The sequence below is a fragment of the Pinus tabuliformis genome, chromosome 1_2, assembly GCF_031772625.1.
Source record: "Pinus tabuliformis cultivar Carrire ecotype Pingquan chromosome 1_2, CPIR1, whole genome shotgun sequence".
In the NCBI taxonomy this organism is placed as follows: domain Eukaryota; kingdom Viridiplantae; phylum Streptophyta; class Pinopsida; order Pinales; family Pinaceae; genus Pinus; species Pinus tabuliformis.
Window position 1 is genome coordinate 653,793,223 of NC_142298.1, and position 18,508 is coordinate 653,811,730.

An 18,508-nucleotide genomic window follows, 5' to 3' on the forward strand; every position below is an offset into this window, starting at 1 on the left:
TGGTGCTGGTGAGGGTGGAAATGAGTCTAAGAAGAAAGCTAAATTTCAATGCAAGTTGTGTAGTGGAGATCATTTGACTCATCTCTGCCCGAAAATTGAAGATGCTCAGTGCTTGTTAGTGCAGCAAGGGTCTTCTAGCTCCTAGGCTATCTTAACTAACCATTTCCCCAAAGGGCAGCATTTTCTTGCTGGCGCGAATTCAAACCCTGGTACCTCTGCAGGGGGCAACTAGGAGGGGGACAATTCCTCAAATGTTTTCATGATGGGTTCTCACGTCAGTGTGGCCACACAGTCATGAGATTATAGCGAAGCAGAAACATCCAAGGAGAAATCCGTTCCTGGAGCTATGGACCCACATCATATTGAGCGACCCTCTGTTGAGTCTATACCTCGGATACCGAAAGGTTCCGCTAAGCCCGCTACTATTAACCCTAATGTTAGGGCAGCCCAGAAATAACCCATTGTAAAAGATCTAGCTGAAAGTCCTTGCGCGATGTCTTCTTTAGAGGTACTCCAGTTGTGTCCTACTCAAATAAGTGCTTTGCTTTTGGCAATGGGGGCAGTGGATCCAAATAGTTCTTTATCTCACTTTTGATATGCACAATGTCAAAAAGAGACTTTCTCATCATATGGCTTTCCAAATAAAGTACACTTACCAAAAAAATAATATTTTTCGAATGGTTATATATGAGGGAACTTCCACGTGTGTCATATCTATGTCATGTTGGAAGGCCATTGGATCCCCTTTGGCTGTTCCTTCACCTACCCTCCTGACAGCATTTGATGGGCATTCTCATAGGCCGCATGGGATTATCCCAAACTTTCCCATATGTGTTGGGGGAAAGGTCATTAATATTGAAGTAGAAGTCCCTGATGCTAACCTCGATTACAATCTCCTATTATGGCAGAATTGGATTTATGAAATGGAAGCGATAGTTTCGGCTCTGTTTCGCGTCCTTCTTTTTCCTCACGAGGGGATAATTGTTAAAGTTGATCAATTGGATTATTCTCCAAATGATCCTCAGGCAACTTTGGATTCTAACATTCCCTTGGTAGATAATCCTCGTCAACCTATCTAGAATAGAGGAGTTGGGATGTACACTTCCTTGATGGGTGTGTTTGATCTTCCCCCTCCTACAACTATAATAGATATAATTTCATCCTCCAAAGAGCCTTTACGGAAAGAGTTTGTTTGAACTCAGTATTTTTCAGATCCTAGGACCTTACCTTCATCTGCGAGGACATCAGATGAAGGGAAAATGGGTGGAATAGAATCTCCTATGTCTGCAGTAGAGCTTAGATATGAATCTATCAATAACTCTACAAACGACCTTCCTACTCTTTCCTCGGAAAAGGAGTTAGATGGTGATGTGGGCCCTACATGGACCCTTGATTCCACTTCTGCTTTGGATTGCTTAGGTACAGTCTCTCCATCTGACAAAGCAGTATTTGAATCCATGATAATTGTAGATCAACCATTGGAAGATTTACATATCATTCATATTTTCGCCCTCCTTTGCGTGAAGTCAAATCTAGGTCCTCCAATCTGCCTACTAGCGATGTTTGTACGGTTCCTTTGGCTCCAACGAAGTTGTCTACTGAAGGTAATATATGGATTGGCTCAATGACTATACCTATAAACATCTCTAGGAGCAAGCTGGCGGATCCCCCCCATGGGCTTTACCTCAAGAAGTACTTTGCTTAGGTTACGGCTGAGCAATGGCTTCTTTGTATATTTTGTATTTTTGTACATATCTCATTGGGAGTTTTTGATATCAAAACTTTTTGATCTGCTATGGTAGGTGTTGATGGATGATTTGGTCTATTTTGGATTCGCTGATGGTGCTAGTTAGCACACTCGGAACCTCGCTTCTGCAGCTTGGGTGATCTACTATCCAACTGGTCAGTTGATGGTGTCAAGGGGAGTATGCATTGGTCCTTCATCAAATAATATGGCTGAGTATACTGCCATTATTAATCTACTATCTGAAGCTATTTCTTATGGAATTGACTCGTTAGTAGTGTATCTTGATTCACAGTTGATAATGTCTCAATTAAATAACATTTATCAGGTTAGGGATCCATGTTTATATCGCCAATATTTAAGAGTGAGGTTGTTGCAAAGGTCATTTGTTTATATTACTTATTTGCACATTCCAAGATCTCATAATTTGTTAGTAGATTCTATTGCTAATCAAGCTTTAGATTGGCATATCATTCATTCATCAACATAAAAATAAACATCAAAAAGTCGAAACTATATATATATATCATAAAACATCCCGAATGTACATAAGTGTGTCCAAAACAATATACAGAAATTGGGACTAAAATTCCCATAATCATGTCCAGACTATGTATGACCTGGCTCAGGATGAGCGGCCAAGTATGTGACTATAGCATCAGCCACACGCCTAAGAGTCCGAACCCAGTCCCGTGGCACTCCAACCACGTGACGCTGCATATCCTCAGGGAGATCCTCTATCACCACCATCGGTACTCGGTGAGTCAATCTCACCAAGTTCCGTTGAACTGCATATAGGACCCGCTCTATATCAGCAGCCGCCTCTTCGGCACCTCGACCACGACATCCATGCCATGGGAATCCATCTGGTCGTATTGGCCCAATATCTTGAATATGATCATTACATTAGTCATTTGAATCCCATCAAAAATATTTTAAGTTCATTTTCATATTTGAAAAATCATAAAAATCATAAAATCAATAAAATATTTGTTACCTATATCTCCCCATGCCATGCCTTGTGGTAATGCCAGATTAGGATCTCCCCAGAAGTCCAAGCTGGTGCAAGGGTAATCATCCACTGTGATGATTTGATGCTCCCACCAAGAGAAGAAATCATTGTCAAAAGCTGTTCGTGGTACGTCCCCACCTCCTAGATGTTTCATTAGATCGGCCTACCTCCCCATCCGTGGATCTCGTGGGCTACTAATCGGAATTGGTACTCTAGGGTGTAGTGCTAGGACCTTCTCAAAAAAGAAAGAGCATAGAATAGTCCCATAACCAAAGTTTTTGGTTTGGTCCTTTTTGATAGATGATAGCTGATTCTTCAAGTTGGTGAGGAGATGTGTACACCAATCAAATATTGTGGCGAGACAGTCTATAGCCAAGCTCATGGCAAGTCATGAAGCCTGGTGTAAGGAGGCTGATCCATTCACTCTAGCTATAGTGAACAGGATAATCCTCAATGAAAAACTCTCTACGTGCTTGATTGGAATTTAGCTTCCAATCTTTTGTAGATGGCCCGGGCAGTATATATGCACATAGTCCTCTATAGAAACTCTACCTCGTGAATGGCCCATAGAATGTACTACCTCTCCCCTCTGGGAAAGGCCTGTGATAAAGTAGATATCCTTAATCTCTATCCTCAGTGGCATCTGATCAATCATGAATGAATCGTCCTCGACACTCTAATAGTGAATGGGCATTTCGAGCAAGCGGGTATTTGCATTCATATTTTACATTTTAAATTTTTTTAACAAATCGCATCCCATCAGTGCATCTAAGGCCTGTGGATCATTCATAACCTCATCATCAATAGTGGAATGCTCCCTTTCCATCCAGGTGACTATCATCCTGAGAAAAAATCAAGTTTAGACTGTTAGTTTTTTGTTTTGAAATCAAAATGGCATATACGCAGGTCTATTTTATACTTAGTTGCATCTAGGGCCTGCGTATATGTGGGTTGCATATAGCCAACCCGCGTAGATGTTGTAAAATTTTTTTTTGACATAAATTCAACGGTGAAACCTTAATTTAAATTCTTAAAAACAATCACAAATTGATGCAAGCCAAATTTGGGGGTTACCTCATGATTTTGAGAAGATTTGAATGGTCGGATTTGATGGTAACAATGGTGAGTCAAAAAGTCATTTTATAGACTTTGAAAATGTCAAAATTTTTTCAAAATTTGATTTTTTCTGTCTCATGTATCTTTTAACTTGGGAGCTTGAATTTTTGAGAATATGTTGTTTTTTCAAGACTTTTTGGCAGGTACCAGTTACTTACTGGCATATAGGTTAGGGAAGCCATTCTTTTGTTGCATTTTACATAACTAGTCTCCATCTGCCGATATACTTGCCATAGGGTCGATCCCATTGTGTCCTCGTTAGTAAACCAACTTCACTCGCCGACTTTTTAATCCTTGACACGATGGTAGAGCCATCCTTTTCATGGGCATCATAGTTAGCACCTAATTGACATTTGTTGCCCATGCTACTTCATTTGAGTAGGTTCAGGAGTCCTCTTTAGTCCCACCATGACTTATGCACTAAAGATCCATTCCTCTTTGCTTCTTTGCTTTGTTCTAGCCTTATACCCTAGAGGCACCTTTGTGTTGAATTGTACTACTGCATTGCATATTGACTATTTGCACCTTTTGGCCTTTAGCCGGCTTCACTTGGACTCGTGTTTAAGCCAAATTTTGACCAAGTAATCTGCAAAATCAAACTTGAAATCCCTTAACTTCTGCAACTTGACACACTATGACCCGTGGAAGGAACATACCTTGAATGTCTTTGACCAGTTTTCGCCTCCTTGCATTGAGCATACGATTGTTCCAATCCTAGGAACTAGATCATTTGCTTCACTGACACTCGTTCTTTGCACTGTATTATAACATTATTTTATTCTTTTTCAAGCTTAATGAAAAAGACAAAAAAATTATATATTCCAAAAAGAGCAGGAACGAGACAATATTTCCATTTATTGTTAGCAGCTAGAGTCATGTCACCCTTGAACAAAGCACTCAAACAAAGTGTCTCCTCCATTTGGGTGGGATTTAGCTTGACTTAGGTATGCCTTAACCTTGTTATTGAGTCAGTCCTCCTCTGATTGGTTATCTCTTCCAATCATATGGAGAGTTCGTTCATGCCTCCCGCGTGACGAGCTTATACAAAGTTATCATATGATGCCACAAAGTCATTATTTGAAGTCGTGCTTTTGTTCAAGGGAGGTAAGCCTGAGTCAGCCTCTCTACGGTGTCTCTTGACTCATTTTTCAGTCAGCCATTCCTGGTTGTCAGCACATTTTTTCATATCACATCAGTTATATTGGTCCTTTACTCATCCTGGTTTGAGAAGGTCCCCATTGACTTCTTGCTGGTAGGTCTTGTCCTTATCGACGGCAACACCTTGCTCTGAGGATAGCCTAGAGCCGCACCCCGGCCATATTTTCATTATTGATAGGTAACCTTATGCTCAGCATCGATCAGTATCATGGGTCTTGGACTGAGTGGTTTCCCTTGTGTTCGACATCAACTTACATTATCACACATTGGGATTCGTGCAGTACCTTGGTTTACATTTGACCCTATTGGTGGATACCTCGCCTCTGTGTCAGCTTTCATTATTGGTTGGTTCAGAGGGTTTCTGTCGTGCACTAGCTACATCTTTTGTACGCCGGAAATGTGCTTTAGTTGGGTTACTACATCTTTCTCACCCAATTCCTTCCACATTATTGGTCTATGGGTTACACTCGTGCTAGATTGATGAAGGATTGCTTAATGCCTTCCTTCTAGCGGATCTTTCCCCATCGATTATGACTCATTGCTTTGGGGCAAAGGTCTAGAGTCCATTTGGCAGTACCTTGGGGTTTGTAGTCATTAGTGGCAGATCCTTCACTATCGACAATGGGAAACCATCATTGTCTCCTGATTGATATATTCTTCCAGGTGTTTGACTTCAGATCATTTATTCACACTTGTTAGATTGTACTGGGGTACCTTGACTCTCATTGTCATTATTGGTGAGTAGTCTCACGTTTTTTAATGGTATACATCAATGACCGGTAATCAAATGATTTCTCACATGGTTGACTTCAGCTCATTCATTCCCATTGTGTAGAAATGTACCACAACAGTCGGTGAAGACCTCGGGTTGCATAAGCATTCATTGGTTAACCTAACAGTTTCTCCTGTTGCTACTAGTTGATACCATTCCACCTTATATGTTGTAGTCATTCATGGTGACATTTTATATGTTGGCACCCGAGTTTGCACTGCAGTATCATCTTATTCCATCATGTTCATTTGGTACTATTGGGATCATTTTTTGACATTAGTGATCAGCTTCATCTTCATTGATCTCCCTATATATGATATTCAGATTTGTACTTGTTTGATTGTGATCAGATGGTGCATTATGTATTTCCAGTCTCCTATACTTGTATACTTAGTGGATCCGCTTGTGCTGGATATGCGGACATGCTTTACTTTCTTTGAGAATTGGTATTCCTTCTTTAGACAATGTTTCTTTCTGATCTCCTTTTTTGGCTTGGCAGGCTAAAATCTGGTGAAGTCCTTCTCAGTTTTTGATAGGTTTCGTTTCCATGTACGTAATACATTTCGACCACCATACACCCCTTCTAACCTCATATATTAGGGGGCATCTGTTATAGCTCCAAATCTCACCCTTGATATTTGTGATGCTATATTTATGGCCTAGGGCAAACCCTCCTTCCAGACTTGGTCAAAATACTTAAAAAACAGTGTTTTATTCACTATACGTGACATTGCCCTGAGCTAAACGCATGTCTATGCAGGTTAGTGTATACCCAACCCACGTATATGTCTTAAAACACTTAAAAAAAATAAATCTCCTTAATTTCTGGTGGGGATTACAGGTTTTACCTGTTGATTACCTATTAGTGACCATGGTCGCGACTGTTCCCAATGAATTCCTAACTAGAAAAAATACTTTGGGAGAAGTATAAAAAGGATTCAATGGGAAGGCCTTAAGTAGGAGAGAAGAGAGAGAATTACTCTACCGAGATTATCCCTGATCAAGTCTGAAGATCACTGTGCTTCCAGCACTTCCCCCACTACAGGAAACTCTTGTTTCCTTGAGTTTGATGTTGTTTCACTAGTTGAGATACCCTCAAGTGTGAGTCATGGAAGGAGCCTTTTGAAGACTTGGGATTGGACGGACCCGGAGGATAGTTCTGCTTGGAGTGAGCAAGAGGAAGATTCAGGTGATATCCTTCCTTGCTTTGTTTTAGTTATCTGTAATAAAGAAACATTTGTCTTGTTCTCGAAATCAATTTTCTTTATGCATATGATGTTATTATTATGGTTTACATATGAATAATTGTTTCAATGTATAATTAACCATCTTTCAATATGTTTTAAAGTTGATTTCTATATGATACTTTGTGCATATATTTCTATGCTTCTTTGAATTGGTTGTTTTGCAGGTTCAGGGATCAAGAGGAACTCCAACAGGGTTTGGACCCTGGCTGGATCTACTGAAACGAAGAACCCCCAGGTACACATCTCTTGGCATAGTTTTCTTATTTAAGTATCATGTCTGTGTGGAATGCTTGTCTTTTACTGTGGATAACCGCTCGCTCTACTAGGGTGTTGACCCAAAGGCCTAGGGGACTTAGTCCCTCAACACTAACTATGAGGAAAATAAGTACAATAACCAAATGATCATGCAAGACATTTTTCAACCACAAATTCCCATTACTGGTTTTAATCCTCTAAGAAAAAGTCTAAAATTCTAAATATTATGACCATATCAGCGTAAAAAATGGGCCAACCCCCCACAAAAATGGGATAAAGGTGAGCCAAAAGATCACAATTCAAAATAAATTCTAAAGGAAGTGGTACCTCTTTAGGATCCACTCTAGCATCTAGAAGTTGGTTAATGGGTAAAGAGACTTGTACTTCGTGTCTGGTTCAACATAAAGAACCATGTCCTCACCAACCTACTAAATGATGGTTCAACATGGATTCTACATCCTAGAAACAAGAGCCAAATTTGGGGTAAATTTGTCATAATGGAACCAACTAGAAATGAAATTAACACTAAAAAGATCAATTCGACAATTATAGTGAAATAAAGTTATAATTCACTAATTATTTCATATTCTCACAAAATATGGAAGAACCTACATGTTATTTTTATCCCTCGAAAACCTCCATCTATATCCCCATTCAATGTTTGTTGTGCACTAGGTCTACTGTGAGTGGTATTGCCTAGCCATGCTTCATAAATGGGGAAATGAACACCATGAAAGTACATCCCACTCAATCAAATAAAGATGATCTCTATTTGAAGAAAATAAACTCTAAATACTTTGTGAGAAATATTTTTTGAATCATCAATATGGCTATCAAAATTATGAACGTCAACATGCAAGTTTCAAATCTAAGTGGCAGTATCAAGGCCTTTACTTAACATATTTGAGAAAAGTTCAAGTTCATCCCACCTCTTAAAATAGGTTTTTATAGAATCCCTCCCCACTATGATCTTTACTTCTAGTTATAGTGAATGAATGATCATTGATTTCTCCATTTTCTGGATGGGGAATAAATAAGAAGAATCCTATCAATAGGAATTAGTGATCCATCGATAGATATAACTCAACTTGCTTCTCCCATTACTTTTTAGTTTATGAGTAGACAAACTATGATAGGAGAGTTGATGAGGGAGGTGTTGAATTTTATTATGACTTATCCATGAGGTTCTCAATGGATTGTGGATAGTTATCATTCCAAAAAAGTCTTTCTATTGTGATGTAAAATGCATTTCTCTTTGACTATTACTTTGTTTCTAGATGGATAAATATATATCTTTATATATGGTATAGATATTTATCCATCGATTGATACTCCTTGGCATGTTCCATATCAAAGTTCATCGATCCATTATAAATCATCATTCATAGGTCATTAATGAAATACATGTGGATGGATTTTATCGCTATTAATAAGATCCATTAATAATCCATAATTAGAGAAGCTATTATTTGTTATATTTCCAATATACCCCTATAAGGTTTCAATGGAATAGAATATAATTTTATGGAATATTTTGAAGAATTCTATTGATTAAAATCATATATTCCATTATTAAAATGATTTATTGATAATAGAAATTATCATTCTCCATAGTGACCTATTATATTTAACTAATGTTTTGCTTAGAGGCAATTTCAATAGGTGCTATAACTTGCTTCCAATACTCAATAGCTTGATTGAATCAATCCTACATAATTTCAAGATCTCCCTATTGAATGTCATGCGCTCCTTGGTTGGGATAGGTCAAATATTTTTCTTCTCTCATAACCATACTTAAGAGTTATCTCATAAGGCTCAATCAACTATTCTTTAGTCGTCAACTTAGAGATGATTATTTGGGAGTTCAAATTTTAGAATGGACTAGTAAAACTCAATGACATTAGTTTTTTATTTCACTACCAATCAATTTCATGACCGATTTTTATATTTTCTCCTACCCTTGAAAATATGAATTATAGAAAGAAATATACTTTATATTAGTAACTATCGCAATTTATATAAAAAATTTCGAGTAATTTTTACCTAGAGTACTTCACATCTTTAGGATTGACAATACACTCCTACTCAGTATAATAGTAGATCAACTCTATTACATAAATTGATTCATGATTCTTGTCAATGAATGAATAGACTTTATCATATCAACCCAAACCTTTTTTTCAATACTTAATCTTTATAGTACTAATATAATCAATTAAATTATTTATCCATAGAATATTTATACTTTATCTATCTATTCATATTTTGGCTACTCATTTTGTTTTCTTTCGTTAGGAGTCATTCTTGGCACCTCATTTTGTTTTCTCTCGTTAGAATTCATTACTTGGGATGGTGCAAAAATAGAAACACTTTCTCTTTTATCCTTAGTCATATTAGTTATTAACTAAATTATTCTATAGTAATGATAGCCACACATAATGACATATGAACGATATATTATTAAGTATGTATGTTTTTGAAAACGCCAATCTAGAATGTATGTTTGACCTAGTGAGGCAATACTAGTTACTATCCGAAGACTTTCTGTTTCACTATTTAAAGGTTCTAGAAGATCCCATGCATGGCCAGTGAAACCTAAATATTTAAATACCTGATTTCTTACATGGAATATATTCTTTTAGCTGTAGTCTAACGATTATGCTTTTTTGTTCTGAAATTTAAGGAAATTCTGGTCATATTCTGAAAAAATATGGTAGGGATTTTTGTAAATCTAAGTAAAAGTTATTAAACTTCATAATTTTAGGTGCCCTAAAGGTTTTTGATGTTTTTGAATCCATTTATTGTTAAATCTATGAATACAATACATACGAAAACATAAACAAAACTAATGAACAAAAATAAGAGAAGTTTGATTCTCAATCCATGAGCTGAAATCTCATTGGAATCTCATATCTCCATAGGAGCAATGAATACATTATTATATAGTTGACATATTTCTAATTTGATTATCCATTATCTGACTATTTTACTATCCGTAATAATTTGTTGAATGATAACTCACTACATCTATTAATTTGTTGTCCTAATTCTGATAACTCAAAACAAAAATTTGTTGGCTAATTTGTCAGCAATTACATAACTCAGTTTAAGCATTATCCTCAACACTCCCCCTTAATGCTTAATGAGGTGATTCCAAGCATATCCCTCATGTATTTGAACTTCCCTTTAGGTAGTGCTTTGGTAAATATATCTGCAAGCTGTTCATTTGTTGTACAAAACTTTATTTCAATTTATCCTTTTGCCACATAGTCTCTTATGAAATGATATTTGATATCAATGTGTTTGTTACGATTATGAAACAATATATTTTTAGTTATGGTAATGGTAGACAAGTTCTCACAGTAAATAGTTGTGGCATATTTTGGTTATTATTTTAGATCTAACAATACTTTCTTCAACCAAATTGCTTCACATGTTGCTGTTGCTGCTGCAATATACTCTGCCTATAGAAATTCTCACTTCAGATTAATCTAATTATACAATGTACTAAATAAAAATACGTAATATACTTCTACAATCAAACTTGCAGAATCTTAATAGATTTTGAGCATGATCAAACAGAACACATATAACAGAGAAGAAGAATCAATCACACATGAAACACAGAAGAATACTCTGGGGAAAGACTTAGCTAAAAAACTCGTTATCTGTATTATCATACAAGTGGAAATATCTCAGGATTACACAAAGCTTTAGCTCTCACAACTATCTAGCTCTCACTACAATCCCTCTCACTGCTCATAGACAGACTAGACAACTCATATGCCTTTTCCTTTATCCTCCAAGCCTCCTATTTCCTCGTGTTGTTTTCCATGGGTGTTCCTGTTGTAACCTTGTGCGACATTGATCTTACACACTACTCCAACACACTGTAAATTGCGAAGATGTCAAGGAATGAATTCCTTTTTCATGCAAGAGATTTTCTTATATGAAAATTCTAGCAACTGATAGTCCACTATCCCTGCCTTTAATCTCAACTGGGCCTTTGTCTGAACTGACATGCATGAGTTATTTATGAGAGAATATTCAGTTATATGGAGTACACTAGTTTCATGCATGCATGCATTAACTGACTGAACTCACAATTAGTTCCTCAAATTGTTTGGAACTAATTTAACTGGACTTAACTCAGTTAACTGAGCTAACTAATTAAAACTCAAATACAACTCATCCTTATCTCCTTAATTAAGGGATAACTTCCTCAATCAAAGGGATAACTGTTGCATGACTTCACAAAGACTTCATGTTTGAATTTCTCCAACTCATTAATACAAGATGAATTAATTAATTACTTTTCAAACAGCTAGTGAGACTAAATTCAATTTTTAATTCTCAACTTAATTCAAGGAAAAATTAAAATTGGAATATTCTTGTTGCCACATTTCAACACTGCCTCTGTAGAATACAATGAAATAGTTGGTTTCTTCTTTGAACACCATAATACTGCACCTGATCCAAGGCTAAATACATAACCTGAAGTTCGTTTTCTATCATCAAAAGATCCAACCCAATCACTATATGTATAACCAACCAACCCAAAATTATTTGATGAAGTATACCAAATTCCATAATTTCTTGTTCCATAGACATACCTCAAAATTCTTTTTGCTGCTCCAAAATGAATCTTACTTGGACTTTGCATGAATCTGGATATCAACCCTACTGCATGCATAATATCAGGCCTAATGGTAGTAAGATACAAAATGCTTCCTACCACACTCCTATAGGATTGAGCATCCACCGTTCCCCCTCCATCTTCTACAGAAAAATTTTCATTTGTATTCATGGGTGTGCTCGTGGGTTTACAATGTCCCATTTTCCATTTTTTAACAAGATTTGAAACATATTTTTCTTGTGAAATAAAAATTCCATCATTCATCTCTCTCACTTCTATGCCAAGAAATAATGAGCAAACCCAAATCAGTCATTTCAAATTCAGTCATCATAGCTTCCCTGAACTCTTCCACTAGCAAATTACTTGAAGATGTGTATATCAAGTAATCTACATATAAGCACATAATAATTATATCATTACAATTTGACTTGATAGATAATGTGTGTTCATTTAAATTTCTATTAAATCCCTTTTTCAAAAAAGGGTGTCAATTCTACTCTACCATGCTCTTGGAGCTTGTTTAAGCCCATAAAGAGCCTTTTTCAATATTTAGACTTTGCAATCATTTCATGCTTCTTCATATCCTTGGGGTTGGTGAACATATACATCTTCTTTCAACTCACCATTTAGAAAGGCTGATTTAATATCAAATTGATAAACTAACCATTTATATTGTGTTGCCAATGCCAAAATAGTTTTGATTGTATCAAATCTTGCAACAGGAGCATATGTTTCACTGTAGTCAATACCTGGTTGTTGAGCTTATCAATTTTCTACCAACCTTTCTTTGTGCCTTTGTATTGATCCATTGGCTTCATACTCGGTTTTATACAACCATTTCACCCCAATAACTTCTTTTTCAGTAGGAGGATCGACAAGATCCCATGTTTTGTTCTTTTTAATTGTCGCCATCTCTTCATCCATTTCTTTGCACCAAACTAACTCTTTTACTACATCTTCAAAACATCTTGGCTCCACTTCAATATGAGACATCAAAGCTAAACTAATATAACCATAAATTTTATTTAAATATTTTTTCTTTTTTCGAAGGAGGACTTGGACTTGAAACAAGACTTGAAGTAGTAGAAGATGATGGAGTGGAAGTGGCCTTTGAAGTATTTTGATTACTGGATGGATTTACAAAAACAAAAGATTCATCTTCTTGTACAAAAATACTTGGAGTTTGTTGTTGTACATCACAATCCCACTGCGATTCTTTTTTCTCATCAAATAACACATCACGACTAATCATTAATTTTTCAATTTCTGGATTGTACAATCTATAACCTCTGGTTTCCTCACAATATCCAATAAAAATGCATTTCACACTTTTATCATCAAGCTTTCTTCTTTTTTCAGTAGTAACATGAGCATGGGCAATGCAAACGAGAAATATTGGGTTTTCTTCCACAACAAGCTTCATAAGGGGTAATATTTTGCACACTTCTTGTTGGGCATCTATTAAGCAAATAAACCAATATAGCTATAGCTTCAGCCCAAAAAATATTTGGAAGGTTTTTACTTTTCATCATGCTCCTAGCCATCTCAACAATTGTTCTATTCTTACGTTCATCAATGCCATTATGTTGGGGAGTATAAGTAGCTGTCAATTTCCTTTGAATGCCATTCATTTTACAATAAGAATCAAAATTATTAGAAGTGAATTATCCCCCTCTATCTGTGCATAATTTTTTTAGACAATAACCACTTTGCTTTTCCACAAGAGCTCTAAATTGTTGAAATATGACAAACACATCATATTTTTCTTTAATGAAATATACCCATTTTCTTCTACTAAAATTATCCACAAAAATAATGAAATACTTATTTTTGTTAAGAGACAAAGTTTGCATAGGACCACATATATTTGCATGCACTAGTTCCAATGGTTTGCTTTCTCTCCATGATTTTCCTGCAGGAAATGAATCTCTATGTTGCTTACCAAGAATACACCCTTCACAGATTTTATCACTAGAACCAATAACTGGTAACGCTTTTACCATTTCCTTGTTATATAACAATTTCAATCCTTTCATATTCAAATGTCCATACCTTATCTGCTATAGCTAGGAACTATCATTGTAAGTAACATTTAATGTTGTACTTGCTTCACAAGGGAGATTGAATTCAAAAATTTTGTTTTGCAGCATATTAGTCTTAGCAATAATTTTATTGCGATCATTTTTATCATAGATTATGCATTGCTTGTCCTTGAAAAAAATCAAATATCCCTTTTCAAGGAGATGCCCCACACTCAAAAAATTATGTGCTAGACCAAGAACATATAAAACATCATTAATGTGCTTTGGTTTTCCTTGTTTTGTCTTCACATGAATTATTCCCTTACCTTTGGCTTCAACTAGCTTGTCATCTCCAAATAGTACATCAGATTTTGTAGATTCATCTATCTATAAAAATCCTAAAAATCCATCTTTGTTTCCTGCCATGTGATTGTTGCAACCACTATCCATAATCCAAACCTCTTTGGAAACATTATTAGTTGAATCAGAAGCGAAGAATAAAGTGCCAACCTCTTCTTTTTCTTCAGAAAAATTAGCTTGTTGTTTTTGTTTTTTCCAACAATTTCTTTCATAATGGTAAAATATTTTACAATAAAAAAACTAAACTTGGGATTTATTAAATCTTTTACCTCCATCACTGTCATCATTACCTCATCCTTTGTTGTATGTAGAAAAAACTCTTCCTCAAGCTCTGCCTCCTCTATATGTTTGTCCTCTTCCTCTTCCTCTTCCAAAAGTGTTATGGATTTCCTCATGAGAGGAACCACTTTTTCTTTGAAAATATTTCCTCTTGCTTGAAAATCTTGATCAAAAGATTTTTTAGAAGATCTATTGATTCTTTTCTCATGATATTGAAGAGACCCCATTAGCTCATTCACAGACAACTGAGTTAGATCCTTAGACTCCTCAATAGCAATAACAATCCCATCAAATTTTGCAGGAAAACTTCTTAAAATATTCTCAACAATTTTTTTATCTTTTAAATATTCTCCATAAGACCTAATTTCATTCACTATACCCATAACTCTAGTGAGAAAATCATGAATAGATTCATAGTTTTGCATGCACAGTGTTTCAAATTCTCTTCTTAATGATTGTAACTTAACGTTTTTATCATATCAGTTTCTTGATATGCTTGCTGCAAATAATCCCATGCCTTATTTGATTTTGTTTCTCCAACTACTCTTGGAAAAGTAGAATCATGCACTACTTGTTGGATTAGGAAGAGAGCCTTTGAATCTTTCTTACGATTTTCCTTTAGCTAGTTTCTTTGGTCTCGAGTCCAGCGGGCAATTGTCTGAGCATCTGGTTCTGTATATCCATTCTCTATGAAATCCCACAAATCGTGTGAGAGAAATAATGTTTTCATCTTGATGCTCAAAAAACCAAAGTTCTCAAATTTAAACACTGGTATTTATGGCTAAGAAATATTCATATTTTTGGCCATTACTGCTAACTGCTGAGCACTGCCACTAATAACATAAATCTTCACAGGCTTCACAAAATTATGAAAACTCTTCTGAATGGATTTCAAAAACATTTGAAACCTCCTGCCAACAACACAGACTTTACATATAGATCAACTCTCTTAACCTAGCTCTTATACCATGTGAAATCTATGAAGAGAATACATATGAAAACATAAACAAAACTAATGAACAAAATAAGAGAAGTCTGATTCTCAATCGATGAGCTAAACTCTCATTGGAATCTCATATCTCCATAGGAGCAATGAATACATTATTATATAGCCGACATATTTCTAATTTGATTATCCATTATCTCACTGTTCTATTGTCCCTAATAATTTGTTGAATGATAAGTGACTACATCTATTAGTTTGTTGTCCTAATTCTAATAACTCAGAACAGAAAATTTGCTAGCTAATTTGTCAGTAATTACATAACTCAACTGAAGAATTATCTTCAACATTTACACCATCAAATACATGATTCAAACACTGCATCTACAAATTAAAAGAAAAAAATACCTGGATTCCGGCCACTTTTGGCTGTCCAAGAAATTCCTCCTCCTACATAAACGACTCCATTCTTTTATACAATATTATTGTGATGTTTGTAAGTAACCTGCCTGATACAATATGTTCACAATTTCCTTATGGCACCTGTTCTTATTAATATGTGATGTGAATAATGTCATTTGATTCTAGAATACGAAGGCATTGACCATTTACCTGTATAGTGAGAGGCTTTTGTTTGCAGGTTGTAATAATTATATATAAATATATTGTTTTTCTAGAAGATATTGAAGTGTGAAGTCTTGTGTTCTTCCTGCACTTGAAGCATATGGTGGTGGAAGTAATAGAGATGTCAGATCTCCAAAAACGAGAAGAAGAAAAGAGGTAGAAATTGAAGGCAGATTTTCCTAAACCACATGCTGTCGAGGAAAGCAACACTGACAACACATCTATTCGTGCAAATGATACAGATATCTCAATATTGAAACTCTTTAAATATGTTGATTTATTTGATCTATGCCTTGTGGCATTTGGCACTGTTGGAACTATTAGAGATGGACTGACAAAGCCTATCACGATGTTTGTATTAAGTAGTTTGATAGACAAAATAGGAAAATTTAGTTCTGCATTAACCGAAGATTTCCTTCATACTGTCAACACGTTAATATAATTGTCTCATCGGAGGTGTTCTGTTGGGCGAGGATAGGCGAAAGGCAGGCATCTCGGATGCGCTTGAAATATTTGAAAGTCATACTGAGGCAGGACGAGGGATTCATCGACACCGAAGGCACCACCACATCGGAAGTGATTACAAGTGTTATTAATGATACTCTCGTTATAGCTGAAAAGGTATGATCTTAATTACATTATCCTATCATCTAATTTGCTGAATATTGTCCATTCTCAGATACCCAACTTCATCATGAATATGTCTTTGTTTGTTGGTAGTTATTTTGTGGCATTCTAATTGACATGGAGACTCACAATAATGTCATTTCCATTTGTAAGCTTTCTGATAATTCCTAAGGTAGTGTATGGATGGATTCTAGTGGAGACTTCTCGCAAGTTGAATGATGCCTATAATATAGCCGACAATATTGCAGAGCAAGCTCTTTCATCCATTAGGATAGTCTTTGCTTTCATTGGAGAGGACAGGAAAATGACTAAGTTCTCTGATGCACTTAACTTAATTGTAAAGCTTGGCGTTAAACAAGGTCTTGTCAAAGGCTTGGTAGTAGGTAGCGTAGCAGTGACCTTTGGTATCCGGACATTCAACACTTGGTATGGTAGCACATTGGTTATGTATCATGTGGCTAGTGGAGGAAGGATTTTCATCACTTCAGCCCTCATACTTATGGGTGGCTTGTAAGCTTTCTCCCTATCCATTTCTTTCATTCTCAGTTATTTCTATAATTGATAGAGAACGGAAAATTTAACCCATTTTGATAAGTTCAATCACAATTTCTGGAATCACTGATGTGTTTGCAGATGTCTCGGGACAATGCTTCATAATATAAGATACTTCTCAGAGGCACCTGCTTTTGATAAATTCATCTTTGAGATGATCTACAAGAACCATTCATTGATTGGGAAAATCCAAAAGGAGAAATATTGCAGGAGGTCATTAGAGAAATTGAATTCAAACATTGAGTTCACATATCCATCTCGACCAAAGTCCAAGATATTTCACAATTTCTGTCTCATTATTCCATCAAGCAAGACCATTGCATTGGTGGGAGGAAGCAGGTCAGGCAAGTCTATAGCTGTGGCATTGATAGAGAGGTTCTATGATCCGCTCGTTGGAGAGAATTTGTTGGATGGAGTGAACACTAAAACGCTACAATTGAAATGGTTCTGTTCTCAAATTGGACTAGTAAGTCAAGAACCTGCACCCTTTTCTACATCAATCAAGGAGAACATTCTATTCGAGAACAATGGAGCCATGGTTCAGGTTATTGTTGGTGCCAAATCTTCCAATGCTCACAATTTCATCAGTCAACTACCATATGGTTATCGCACACATGTAAACATTATCTCTTATTTCTCATCTTCCATTTCTGGCAAGTGCAGTCGATTTGAATTTCCTATCACTTGGTAATATAGGTGGGTGAGCACGGAGTCCAGATGTCCGAAGGGTAAAACAAACATATAGCTATTGCAGGAGTTATGCTAAAGGATCGTCGTCTACTTCTCTAATACTTCTTCTACACGAGGCCACGAGTGGTCTAGATGCAGAGTCGAATTAGATTATTCAGGATGCTTTATGTTAGAAAAATTTTACGAGGCAGAGGAGAGGAGAATCACCCCGAATTCGGTTGTGGTAAAGTAAGTCTTATGAGAATTTAGTTGCTCACTCAGAATTCAGTTGCAACAAGGTACTTCTTATGAGAATTCAGCTGCATTGAGGTATGCCTTATGTTGCACAAAGAGGCTTGATAAAACATAAGAAATAACTCACCATAAAAAAGAGTAAAAGCAAAAGAGTTGTGCTAAATATCCTCATTAACGTTTAAGGCCACATCACAACATAACATACTCTTGATTATAATATAAGACATAGGAAAATACA

The 18,508-nt window shown here is 36.0% G+C and overlaps 1 pseudogene; it reads left to right on the top strand.

Moving 5' to 3' along the window:
• Window positions 1-3,853: 3,853 nt before the first annotated feature.
• On the top strand, window positions 3,854-18,037 carry LOC149207374 (ABC transporter B family member 15-like; annotated as a pseudogene).
• The last annotated feature ends 471 nt before the right edge of the window (window positions 18,038-18,508 follow it).